Source organism: Sinohyriopsis cumingii, chromosome 14, assembly GCF_028554795.1.
Source record: "Sinohyriopsis cumingii isolate HCF-2022 chromosome 14, ASM2855479v2, whole genome shotgun sequence".
Taxonomy (NCBI): Eukaryota; Metazoa; Mollusca; class Bivalvia; order Unionida; family Unionidae; genus Sinohyriopsis; species Sinohyriopsis cumingii.
Genome location: NC_142974.1, coordinates 73,055,069 through 73,069,952, shown reverse-complemented (window position 1 = coordinate 73,069,952; position 14,884 = coordinate 73,055,069). Strand labels below are relative to the sequence as shown.

Sequence of the window (14,884 nt, the reverse complement as noted above, 5' to 3'; positions counted from 1 at the left end):
CAGACCATTACTCTGCGAACGGTGATATATATCGTCGCGCTGAACCATCACTTTTATTTCAGAGCCAATTATCTTTTTTTTTTTTTGTTTTTATTCGAAACGAGGATAAGTAGAGGAGTTTGTATTTTATGATTCTCCATTTCATAAATATTGTAATCTTGATGATTAGTTTGATTTCCTCACATAGAACATAATCGTATAATTAGCCACTTGGTGGTAATAACCGCACAAATAAATTCATGCTCTCATTGCAAGAAAAGAGCTACTATCCTCGGACTCCACTCTTGAGCTTTTTATATTTTTACAGCTTCTGATTTTGAAATCGCCCGGGCAAGTGTAAGAGTGATGAAAGAACACAATTGTAAAGAATAGTTCATAATGATCTACCTGATCACACCTCTCATTTTGATAATTTGAAGTATTTACGTCTGCTGCTACAAGTTTGTGAACTAATTTACATGTTATCTGTACATTGAGAATTTGTTCTCTTTACTACAACCATATCTTTACCAAACTTGAATAACCTTGTTCTTCACATAATATCCTGATGTATTTATTTATTTTTTATTCTGGTAGTATTCATTAGTACATATTATCGTTTCCCCTTGTTACACTGTTGCAATGTTCTTCTATATGTGATGGATGTTGAAGTGCAATATACTTACGATATAATTTGAAAGACATGCCATCTCATACCTACGTTATTTTTTCTTTTTCAGTATGAGGTTAGTATGAGTGTTTCCTTGAATACAAACGATTGGAATTTAATTTAGAAACATTAACTATCGTGTAAGCAAATTAAACAGCATTATTGGGGTATATGCGAAGAAAATCCAAACATTTTATAGAAAAGGCAAGGCGGGTAAGCATGGCATTAGATACAATGTTTACAAATTATAAATCAATTATCTAGTTTTTCAAACATCAGAATGAAATATTCAGCTTATTTGTTTTGATTGATTGCAAGTTAATTTATGATAACATAAATATCAAACTTTGAAGAAAACAAAATCTACAAAGTATGGTCAAACTATACTAATCCCTTTACTACCTTGTAAGGTTCCATACCACATATTCCTGCAAAGATGTATTGCTGTATTTAGGAAGTCTCCAGGGCTTTTCTAACACTGTTTCAATGTTGATAAAACATTATATTTGAGAATTAGAAATCATACTATTGGTTTTGTACGAGTACAAAAATACATTTTACAAACTTCGCCGTCGACTAACTGCTAAAATTACTTTTGGTAGAATAAAATTAACCTTGACGTTCTAATAAAGTACTGGTGAAACTCGGATATAAAAACAAAAGCTGTCCTGATCAAAGGATGCGTTTACCAAGATTTCAAGTCATGTATATATATATATATATATATATATATATATATATATATATATATATATATATATATATATATATATATATATATATATATAAGAACATATATTTAACAATTGCTGCAAATCAGATAAACGACCAGAATTGCATATCATTACATATATATCATTTTGTGGTTTGCATCTGACTTCCGAAATTTTTTATTTTTTTACATGCTTATGACATCTGCAATTCGTATGTTAATTAGTCCTTTGATTAAATGATGAGATAATTTTTGGCAATCATTTTACAGTATTTTATTTTGTCAGAGTATATTTTTCTGATCATTTGTGCGTGGCCAAATATAAATAGTTTGAATGCAATCTTCGTGTGGAGCATTAAGTAATATAATATTGGTGTTTGTTTGCTTGGAACATGCACCCTGATGGAGTTTATTTTCAATTGCATTGGCTGTTGAGTCAAATAACACATCGCTGTATTAGGTACATCTGTCGCGAATTTGACGGGTTTTACCTATTTTGTTAATAAAGATGTTCAGCATTTTCTCAGTTGTGCAAATTTTCAACGCCACTGAGCACATACAGGCATTGTTAGACCCAAACATTACCACCCTACCCATTGTTTACCCATGAAATTTTCATTTGGGCTAAAAATCATTATGTCCATTACAGCGCCATAATCTGATATTAGATGTTTCCGCTCAATTCTACGTTTCTTAGTTTTAAAATGGGTTCACAAGTTTGTCACTATCGGATTTTGTTTGCCACGTCTGTTCACTGTTTTACTCTCTCTTAATGTCGGTTATTGGTTTGCAGCGTTATACACAAAGTAACAAGTAGAATACTGAGTTGCACATTTTCATTGTATTTCATTTTAAACGTTGTCTTGAAAATAGGATTCGAGTGTAGACATGGGGTCAAGGTAGTCAGCATCTTTCTCATTACTGAATTCAAAGAATAATGTAATTTTGATTATGAAGCAAACATCGGCGTCCTTTACGATTCGCTGATGGCAATATATTTCTTTGTTTTGTTTAGTTCTGTCATTAATATAGATGTATCTTCCCTAATATTTTGGTTGACAAAAGCCATGAAACTCTTTGCGTCTTTTTGGTCATGTCTGTTCATGATCATCACTCAATATGTTTAAGTTGCTCATATAAAGTCTTTGATTTATGATAACGTGTGAGCTACATGTAGTAATTGCCAGGACACCTTTAGCTTAGTGTACTCTAGGAAATAACTTGAAATTAGGTAATTGCACATTGTACTGACAAAACAAGATTAACGATTAGAAATGAGATTTTGTTGATTAGTGGTATTCTTTCTTTCGAATAGCTGTGTGGTTTTATCGGCAGCAGTTAGTTATATATTCGATTAAGATTTTATAGCAAAGTAAATCTTAGGTCTCATAATTTGACTGATTTTATCCATGTTTTTAATAAACTATGTCCACTATTGGTTTGTGAGTCTGGGTCGCAAACCTTTGAAGAACATATTCATCTCTACTTTCGAAAGGCTTCTGTTACTATATGCTGCTGCATCATCATCTTTGCTTATAATTATTTCCAGTATACGCTTTCCCTTCTCCTGTGAACGGTTGGATTTGAAAAGAATATATAGCGCAATAAACGTGTAAAATTATCAACAAATGGGCCTGAATAAATTCTGAATTACGCAAAGTCGTTAGTCACTTTTATATCTTATGTACTACTGTAATTACAGCCAATGCCTTATTGAAGTCGTTAATGAGTACACTGATAAAACAATGTGTTAATAGGAAGGTTGATTTGCCATTATTAAACACATTTCTATTGTTGAATCTGTTGAATTGTTTTCAATATCGTCTACAAATTGAGACATGGAAATCTCAAAACATTTTCTAATACAGGATATTATCTCGACACCTCTTGTTCTAAGCACAAACACACACACACACATACACACAGCATCATCGTATTTAGTACAGAGAAAATGTATCACATCACAAACGACTTACGTAGAAATATGTAAATCACCAAAAGGCTAATCCATTTCAGTTTTAATTTACAGCCATTTAGTGATACTTAAAAATAGTTCACTTTTGTATATCATGACATATTTCGTATTTCAAAATGTTATAGTTTAACGTATAGTCGACCCAATTTAGGTAGGCATGTGTTTCAATCACATTGTTCATTCTGACCGCATGAAAGACTTCAACATCATTTAATTCTTTCCAGATTGTGAACAAACACAACAATCAATAAAAATATGAAAATAATGTCTATTCTTTTATGTCATGTTATTATCGCTAATATACCAAGCATTTCGTAAAGAATTTAGTTTTAGTGAACCATATCTAGACATCAATAGCTACATTGATTGGATTTATGCATCTGTTGGGGAGTTGTTACTTGCGAAAGTTTAAGATCTCAAAATTAAAGGATTTCATGCTCTACTTTGTATCCTTTTCGAGGTCCTATAGTTTTTATGGGATTTTTTAAGCGCCTGTTGTAATAGAAAGTATCATTTTTAATATATTTTCTACTTGAAGTGCACGGCGTGTAAAAACCAACTAGAGGCCGCGCTTGTCTGTGTAGCTTGCAATCTCGGTTCAAGGAAACTTCTTAAAGGTACGCTTCCTTTAAAGTAAATGATATTTGCCTAACACTAAGTTTCAAATATTAACGCAGAAGAAAGCTATGGTAAAAAGGAATAACTTCCATCTGTTTGTATTAAAAGGATTGTATTTTTCCACTTAATAAGATTTTATCACTCGTGCTACGTTTATCATATGTGTGATACTAATATGATCCTGCTTGCGATAAACTGTGTGAAACATTAGAACCGCTCTTTTGATAGTGGAATTTCAAAAAGGTATGATTCCTTTAAAGAAAATGATGCATGCCTAAAACTAAATTTTAAATATTAAGGCAGAAGGAAGCTGTTGTAAACATGAATAAACTGTGTTAAAGTTGTTCCAAGTGAAAACCTAATCTGCATACTACGCATAACTTCTGGTCTGTATGGACGGTCTTTTATAAATAAAGTGCATTGTTTGTTCTTCAAAGTTTTAATTAAGGTCAAACGTAGATAAACATATTCAGCAGATACAGAAATGTAATTTCAAGCCGACGATTTGGTTTAGAATAATATGAATAGAATCATGTATAGTAAACGGTTTTTATATCGATACATTGACATGTGACTGCATTTATGAAGCTAGCATCTATGAAATAATTTTCCATATCAAGAACAGGATCTTTCTGTACAAAAAAAATATCAATGCAAATAATAAACACTCGGAAAGGAAGATGAAATTAATCTTATTTCTCTGATATACATCCTACTTTTTCTTTGCTTCTTTTTCTCATTGTTCCTTTTCCTTCCAGACTGGGCTTCTTAGAAACATGTGCGTTAACCTGCTGAGAATGACGGATTTCATAACATATAACAGCTGAGGAATAAGCTTTGACCGAAGAGTTAATTATATGTCTGTTTCAATGAAACTATCAAATTAGGACACATTATTTTGTAGATTTGTTTCTGATTGAATTATTTTAATAAGCTCGATACTTTCTGATAAACGTTCGATATTCTGAGCTTTGATCAGGCGTTTAAACCTTTTTTATTCTGACTCCTACCAAAATCTACATGTATTGTATACATTCGTGACACTAATTTTCCTCTGATTTTGTTTATTTGTTTAATTCTACAATTTCACATGATTATTCATGTCATTTGTTAATATATATATATATATATATATATATATATATATATATATATATATATATATATATATATATATTGCTATTCTCTGGGATGACTTGTTGTTGCATGTTGTTTTATCTCATGATAAAACACTGCATTGGCCCGAAACGCAGATACACTGTAATGTAACTGCAGTGCTACCAAGCTGTGTGTCGACAGAAAACCATACAGATATGCATAGTAGTATTCTAAAACAATGTGTTTTTCTCAATATCTGAATCAGACAATGGTTCATTTACCTGTAACCTTGACTTTTTTGACACTTTGTCGCACATTGTGCAATTTTCGACGGCGTTTTCCTGTTTTAAAATATTTATTTTTATATTGCTAATGGTTAACGGTTTAAAAGCACCTAAAGAGTTCAAGTTTATCCCGTCGTTTGCTGTAGACGTTTACTGAAAGTCATCAAGGACACTCATTTTAATGCAAGCCCAGTTGCGACCGCAGGAGAGATGACGAAGTATTTGACCCATTCCTATTTTGCTCAGTACAATTTTGTTTTGTTGATTTTAGAGTAATTTTCAACTATATTATTCGTAGTACACCTACTAGAATTTTGGTTGCCTTGGCGTTCCAGCAATTTAAAATCATCATCTAATCTTCTACTTTTGATTATTATAATCCTTAAACTCGTTATATAATTTAAATAATTCTCAAAGCTTAGGTAGATAAATTGTATTAACATTCATAAACATTTTTATCACTTCAAAAGTCTTAGAACACATTTTGTTGTCGTAATAAAAAGCAAAATAATAAACAAAATAAAGGTATATATTTATTAGCATTTTGTAACTACCCAATGTGCTTAAAGTATTATGAAACAAAATGAAAACATAGCAGATGAATTTGATGCGCCTTTTGACTAAATATATTCTATTATCCACGAGAAAGTGAACTCTTTCAACGAATGGTAAAATTTCGTTAACTGATCTGACGTGCATACTAATGTTGATTCTGGATTTATTCCCAGTAAGATTAGTCGCCAGAATCTTTATATTAGTTAGGAAAATATGAATAATTAAGCAAATCACTAATATAAATTTTAAATGTCGCGATTTCAAAATCTCTCACAAACAAAGGTTAAGGAAGATTTAAGTCAACTTCCTTATAACGCAATTAAGATTTATGAAGATATAAATGATGTATGATTAGCTTTCGAGGATCACATTCAGTACATAAAAATGGCAATTTCTCCGACCTTACAGATGAGTGATACAGGATTTAGTAATTGCTTCTTTATTTCTGTTTCTAGAGGACATGCATTGTCTTCTCAAAGACCCTTAATAATGTTTTTGAATGTAAGGCAGTAAAACGTATTTTTCCACCCAGCTGTTATGAGGAATAATAGAAATAAGAATACTTCATGCGATATGTCACTTTAGTCGAATAGACATGTGAGACTAGTCAAAGCGTTGCTGGCAATTTCTAAATGTAAATATGTAATCTGCTATAAATCTCAGTTAACACGGTATTTGAAGAGCCGATTGATTCCGTTGTACTTTATTAGACCTGGACGCCTGTGGAACCAATGGCTAGGTCATTTGATAGTTATTTAGGATATAACATGTACGAATTGAATTTTAGCAACTCATTATGATAACGAGTCCTTATTATTATTATTATCGTTATTATTATCAAATGTATTACTATAATTAATATTACTACTGTCAATACTGTGTGTGGAACCAATGGCTAGGTCATTTGATAGTTATTTAGGATATAACATGTACGAATTGAATTTTAGCAACTCATTATGATAACGAGTCCTTATTATTATTATTATCGTTATTATTATCAAATGTATTACTATAATTAATATTACTACTGTCAATACTGTGTGTGATTTATGTGTGTTTGTGTGTGATTTTGGCTTTTTTGACGTAGCTTTAACAAATTTGTCAGCCGTATCGCTATGATTCTGTAGTGTGACAGTTTATAGTGATGTCTAGCACTTGGGCATCATGCCGCAGACATATAGTATGATGTCCCACCCAGTCACTTTACCTTGTCAGTAGGCCGACCAGTCCTATCATTAACCTCTTATTGCTGAGCGCCAGCCAGGCATTTGAATGTACCAGTTTTATAAGTCTTTAGTATGACTCTGCCTGGGTTCGAACCCGCAGCCTATTATTATTATTATTATTATTATTATTATTATTATTATTATTCATTCGATGTTTCCAAGGTTTTATGTGTTATGAAAGATACATTTTGGATAAATAGTGGCATTTTGAAACAGAACACCAGTTGATGTATATAGAGCTTACGTGCAAGATTATTCGCGCTTATATTTGTTTCAATCAGCCAATAAAAGGACTTTACAATTTGTGCCCAGGACCGAGAGAGTATGGATACATAATATATAGGGTTAGTTTTGAAGATATCCCTGATTCATGTTAACAAAGAAAATCGTCCGAAATCCAGATGTTAACGGCTTATTTTTGAAGTAAAGTTCTAGTAAGTGCCATGCAAATAATTTCTTTGAATAATAACAACTTCATTTATATAATTGATAGAATAGCACCAATATCCTTATATTTATTTATATATCTATATTTCTGCCTCTACTTATACAGCCGTACCATAATGCATACCAGTTATCTACAGTATAGCATTGTTTTACACAATGCAGTAGAAAGTGTACTTGACAACATTTTTAGTATAGTTTGGCATTTGACTATAACAATTTCCTTTTTAAAAGATTGGTTTGTAACTGTTCGGATTCTATCATTCATTTATTTTGCCTTTCCTATCTTCCATATGCTGTTTTAGTTTGCTTTTGGATTGTATTACCTTTCTGTGTACTTTGGATGAACTCTTACAACGGGTAATCGAATATTAATCCATTTTTTATGAACTGAGCCTCACAGTTACAATGTAAAATATTTATATAGAAGGTTTAATGAACTTAATATTCAATTTTGCACTCACATATTTATTGTACACATATTTGAGAAAATGCAGCACAGTGAGTTCTTTTAGCGCACTACTATTAATTTTTGTGGCTTTGGGGTGTATTATTTAACACACGAATTTCTTCAATAAGAAATAGAATCGTATACAGTACGTGTAGTGAATATCTATCACATCCTTTAAGCCGCGAAGACTAGATGTTCATTATCTTTAGCAATTGCTTCATTGAAGTTCATTACAGTCCTATAACAATACAGTAACTCATACTGTATGTCCTAATGAGAAACAAGTATGTAATTTCAAAGAGGTTGGAGTTATTGACCGAATTTACAAGATAGGTATGTTGAATGTTTAACACGATTTGGTACTTGCCGACTAGAGTCGGGAGAGGCAAAATGATGCCTCTGAATGTTTATTAAAATGGACAAAATTCTAATTTGTAGAATTTGAATCGCATTAGCGTTAATCCTGGACATTCAATTTAACATCAATTAAGCAAATATTGTCACATGGATATCATAATCGGTAGTAATTCGGAGGCGATTAATGATGTCAGATATAAAATTGCTTCAGTCATGTGTATAAATCTGATTAACAGTAATGAATAGATTATGACTATATATTGATGCTGATTACTTATATGGATTTATGTTGCTTCGGTAGATATCTATATATTAGATGTTGGGTTTCATATTGGTGTGTGTAATTAGATAAACTCTCAACTGTTGTCATGTAATATATATTTACTCGGGAGAAATAAAATAATAAAGTGAATTTGCATATACTCTTTTAAAAAAGGTTAAGGGGTTGATTGCCATATACGTGTTTGGCTATGAATAGTGGTTTCCACAATTTACGAGCAATATCGGATATATCGGATATCAGTTGTTAGATGACTCAACTCGTGCAGAGCGCTGTTTATGAATTGTCCTAATTCCATGCGTGTAATCGTTTGTAACTCATGTATCATCTGATTTCTAATCAAGAACATTAAAATCAAGGATTGGCCATAATGCTTTAAAGAAGCCTTAACATTTTAGGCTGGTGTATTATGTAGACAGACTGAATGCAATAATAGCGAAGACTGATTTGCAAATATTGGGACCCGTACTTGTGCATATTAGTTGTTAGTTTATTCCGTTTCTCGTTATTGAGTTTCATATTTGGAGTTATAATGTTCTTGTGTATAACCATGTATCCTGCATAAATTGATTTGCAATATAGTCAATTCAAATATAAAAATCAAAGTATGCTTAAGGTCCGTATAATTGTTTAGGCTTTAATAAGGTGTATCATCAAGTATATCTCCGTAACTTTGTAACTTATACATGTTTGAATTAAAGTCTTTTTACAACATATGAAGAATAAACATACAAACCTGCAAAACATTCGATGGTTATATATTTACAAATATACACTTGTAGCGGTTGCAACAATAATAGGTCAATTGGATTAAGAAAATGTTGATAATTAGATATCCATGTTACATTTTCATACACGGTGAATGAAACGATTATCTGAGGAAAAAAAAATAAAGTTCGAAACACCTTGCTAAATGGTTTCAAGTGTTGATCGGTAATTATACTTTGCTAAAGACTGTGTGACAATATAAGTGAATCGATGTTTAAGGTTATGAAAAATAAATTAAGTTCATAGCTTCAAACTTAGAGCCTTATTCAAATACCAGCTGGGTCTCTGGATAATTTCTGAAGAAAACTATTTTTCCCGAAGACATAGTCTTTGCTTAATCACTAGCAGTAATGGTAAGCAAGCCACTTTAAGTTTAACTGCTCAAATCATAAGATGTTGCAAATACAATGTGGAGTACCTTGAGGTAACTCGTATGTGTCTCATTCGATCTTGATATAACCCCAAGTTTTAAAGTATATTTTAGAAAAGGAAATATCAGTTTAGAACAGATATAGTTTTCGCAGGCCAGGATGCAGAATTTATCAATTTGTCTCACTGGAACAACATGTGATTGCCTTGATTTGTAATATTGTTATTAGTCTGGCAGCAAACGTTGTACATATGCACACAAAAGGATTGAGGTAAATGTCGTCACATCTCGTCCTAATTATAAGGCGTGGAGTGTTAAAATTATCCATCCTTTATTTTGAGTGGTATATAACAAACGAAATGTTTAAATGTGTAATTTTTACAAATCTTGAAAAATGACTGTATTAAAGTATTGTGTGATATATTAGTTTAGTCGCACCTCTGTTGCTCCCTATAAACAATTAAAAGCAAAGAAGTTTATACCAATTACAATATGCCGATTATATATTATAATGAACCTTTGCTCTCTCTCTCTCTCTCTCTCTCTCTCTCTCTCTCTCTCTCTCTCTCTCGCTTGCTCGATCTATCCCACGATCAAATCCGTGTCAAGGTAATTCACTTGTCATTGCATAAAACTCTATGACATGTAAACTTAAATCTCCAGAGACCAGTTTCATATGCAATGTAACTGACGTTACTGAGAGATAATGGACAATGAGGTGGCAACCATCCAAATTCAAAGTAGAAAAAGTGGCAAACTATGTTTGGAGAAATATCAGGTGTACCTAAAACTTGATCGAATACATTACTGTGGATTAACTTTGTGATACGGAAACTTGATGGAATACATTACTGTGGATTAACTTTGTGATACGGGACGATGGTAAAATATAGTCCGGTTTCTGTTCAACATCACTGAAGAATTTTTAAAATCTGATAAGTAATTTTAGGCGATTCAGTTAATTATAAACTGGAATACCTGAAAGTGCGGGATATACAGGGGCTGATGTATGAACAAGAATTATCTATGTATTCCGAACTAATGATTTATACAAAGTAAAAAAATTTGAACAGTACAAAGCATTTGCCTGCACAACGAAAATAAAGTGCTCAGCTTATTTTTAACTTTACCATGATGTATGATATTTAATAAATAATGTACCGTAAATATATCCTGTTACCCAAGTTGCCGCAGCCACACAGTACATAAATATCAGTTTTAAGGACCATATAAGCGTCGAAAGTTGCAAGGAAATGTTTCAAGAATGTGACATGTAAGGGGACAGCCGATCCAAAAAGAAATGATAGAGCAAGTCCATGCATTGCACGTTACATAAAAGAGGAAAATTTAAATGAATTACACCGGGAACCCTTATTTACATAATAAACAATACAAAGTGACAAGGTGACTATCATGTTAACAATGTCCTGGCATCCTAATAGGCTGACATTTCATACAGGCAAAAAATTAATCTAGATAACATTCAGCATACGTAGTTGATCAGTTTGATTGCAACCCAGGAAGGAAACAGTCATACAATCAAAAATGCTACAAGCTAAGAGATATTTGAAAATAGTAAGGCGCATGACAAATCAAAAATGCTGAAGCAGTCATTGAAAAGCCAGATTTTCTGTAGTTTGTTTTGTAATCAGATTAAAAACCAACTATATGAATATGTATGTATGTATATATATATATATATATATATATATATATATATATATATATATATATATATATATATATATATATATATATATATATATATATATATATATACATACATACATACATACACACACATATATGTGTGTGTGTGTATGTATGTATGTATGTATGTATGTATGTATGCATGCATGCATACATGTATGAATTTATGTATGTATGTATGTATGTATGTATGTATGTATGTATGCCAAAAGAAAAAAGTAGTGTTTGGGGGAATATTTTTCATCCTCACTGCCTCGACATAAGAACATTTTGATAGCGGAACTGGGCTAAACATGTCATTAAACTTGCTTGGTTTGCCATAAAGTATTTAACTTATTTGTTAGCTTTATGGATGGAGTAAATATGCACAGAATAAATCCATGAAATACTTTGTGACCACATCAAATTCAACATTTTTGTATACGTGGTATACATGCAGGCAAATCCCGGATTTATTAATTATGAATCCAGTCAATATCAACAATAAGACAATACGCTTATACTTCGCTACATGATAGAGACAGATGTACTGTATATGCATGACTATGTAATATAAGCATTAATCTGTCTCTCTCACGCCTTACACTTAAAGCCCATTTGGTCCAGTGACTTAATACATGGTGACTTGTATTTCCTGAGCAGGCAAATCATATTAATTTGCCTACATAATAACGACAACCGTGTTAGTATTAAAGATAGCTTTTACCAGATGTATGTTGCTCCTACAGAATTCTAGGACAAAGACATTTATTTAGTTTTTTTTTTAGGAAATTCAAACACCGATTATTATTGACTGTGGAACAGCAAAGTACTGTAGACGATACGGCACCATAAAGACTACACTATAAGTAATCGCCTTCCATTTTGGATTTTTTTCGTCGGGACTCAAACTTGAATTCATTACATCATTTCATTATTAAGACTTCTAAAATAGAGATTATTTTTGTATTTGATTCTTAAAAACCGTAAGATCTTATTTGTTATTTTTTTCAGTTTTTTTTCCAGGGAAACAAATTATTTGTTAAATTTTTCAAAGCTTCTTGTTTTCACCCTTTCTTTTGTTACTGTTTATTAGCGCCTAAACCCATAAGTCAATGAATCAGTCAAGCTCGAAATCGGTAAGGTACAGAAGGCTAATGTATCCCGTCAAATGATTGAGTCTTGCACAACTGTTGGATTGGCTGATAGCACGAAGCACAGTGAAACGATATTGAATTTGTTAACAGCTAATGTCTCTTATCAGAACATGTCCACTGATTTCACAGGTCAATTTATATGCTACTATTGTTTGTGCCTAAGGTCAAATATTGAGGTTTTAACACTATATAATGTTGTTGGGCTTTTCAATGATGATATGATATCGAAATCAATGTAATCTTATATGCTATCACATTTCTGCCATACTGGGTTAACATATATCGGACATTATTTTTCATCAACAATAGTCTGTATGACATTTTTGTAAACAGAAAAAAAGTCAATGGCATTGCAGTTTATGTGCTATGTCTTCAATTCAAAATATTAAGGTAGGGTCTCGCAGTTTGGTAAACGACACAACTACCAATAATGATGTACACATTTGCTAAGTTTCGTCTCGATAGAGTCCATGTTATACAGCCGAATGGAAGATCAGGTGATTGATTGATGGATTGTATTTTTAGCGGCGCATCAGCTCTGTTAGGCCATTTAGCGCCAAACAAAATGTTATATGTACAATCTTTTAAAAATTATAGAAAGTCTCATATCGACCAGCGATATCAAAACCAAATAGTTGAAATTAAAACGATAAGATGGTAACGGTGGAAAAAGAGCTTCCCGATCAATGGGGGATGTAAATGGTGTATGTTAATGAAGAATGATGAAAAGGTATTAAAAAGGAATGGTATATATATTGCATAAAACGGCACAAGGTGATAGCATTAAAGGTAGAGTTTAGAGTAAATATTCACTGCTTTCAGGAATTCTATAATACGAGTGATGTTTATAGTATCAAAAAATTCCTTCATGTCATGCACATTGTAATACTGATCGCGCGTAGGTTGCAGGTCAAAACATTCTATCATAAAGTGCTTAACAGTAAATGGTTCATTGCAAGAAACACACTCTGGTGGATCTTCACCTTTTAGTATGTGGGAGTGGGTGATATAAGTATGACCTATTCGGATTCTTGCAATGACTACCTCCTCCCTACGAATGGTTCTGTAGGAAGGAGTCCATTCTCCTAGAGTTGGCTTGATTGCATGAAGTTTGTTATTTACAGCATCATTCCATGATGCCTGCCACTTCTGACGTAAGAACTTTCTGATACAAGGTTTAAAATCAGTATATGGTATTTTAAAATCAGATGGTTCTTGAGAAAGGGCCATTTTAGCAGCGCGATCTGCTTTTTCGTTACCTTTAATACCAATGTGGCTAGGTAACCAACAGTATATTATATTGTGGAAGACACTCAGCTCGGTATTTTTTACGAGTATGTTTTTCAATAATGGGTTCTCCAGTTTTCTATTGTGTAGTGACTGGAGTACTGATAGCGAGTCGGAGAAGATGATACAGTTTAAAATACGATTCTTTTCTATATGTTGCAGAGCAAGGTCTATTGCTCTGATTTCGGCTGTACAAATTGATGCTCCATTTGGTAAGCGAACTTGCGTTGTGTGATTTCCACAAACAAAGGCTGCAGCAGCCTTTTCCTCATCCTTTGATCCATCAGTGTAAATTCTGGTGTAGTTTTTAAATTCGGTGACGAGTTCATGGTAAGAGTTGTGGAAGATAGAAGGGTTTGTTTCGGATTTTTTTCCATCGTGTAGCGTAAAACGTACTTTTGGTTGTTTAATTAGCCAGGGTGGTGTTTCGGAGATGGATGTTTTCTGAAATATAGAAAGATCTATATTTGTGGTGTCAAGGCTGGATGATATTCTAATGCCAAAGGAAGGTATGGCGTTTGGTTTATTTTCGTATAAAGTTTTGTATTTGGGTTGAAAAACAGCCGAAAAAGCAGGATTCAGAGGGTTTGATTTTAATTTCAGAGCATACTGTGCGGAAAGCATTTCTCTACGATGCGATAACGGTGGTTCATTCGCCTCAGCTAGAATGCTTTCACACGGGGATGTTTTAAATGCTCCCAGAACCAGTCTTATTCCCTGATGATGAATTGGATCAAGCATTTTAAGATACGATTTTCTGGCTGAACCATAAACAACGCAACCATAGTCTAGTTTGGAGCGAATAAATGTTCTGTATAAATTTAGGATGACTTTTCTGTCAGCACCCCAGTCAGTGTGCGCTACTACTTTAAGTAGGTTAAGTGCTTTTAAGCATTTAGCTTTTAAGTTCTTTAGGTGTGGAATAAAGGTTAGTTTTCTGTCAAAGATTATACCTAAAAATTTG

General features: G+C 32.5%; 1 long non-coding RNA gene across 1 annotated transcript; it reads left to right on the top strand.

The window, feature by feature from the left end:
- The first annotated feature begins 1,808 nt into the window (after positions 1–1,808).
- LOC149784139 (uncharacterized) lies at positions 1,809–10,208 on the top strand. Its single transcript, XR_016413755.1, has 2 exons — positions 1,809–3,953; positions 4,713–10,208. It is a non-coding gene; the product is annotated as an uncharacterized LOC149784139 (long non-coding RNA).
- Positions 10,209–14,884: the final 4,676 nt, after the last annotated feature.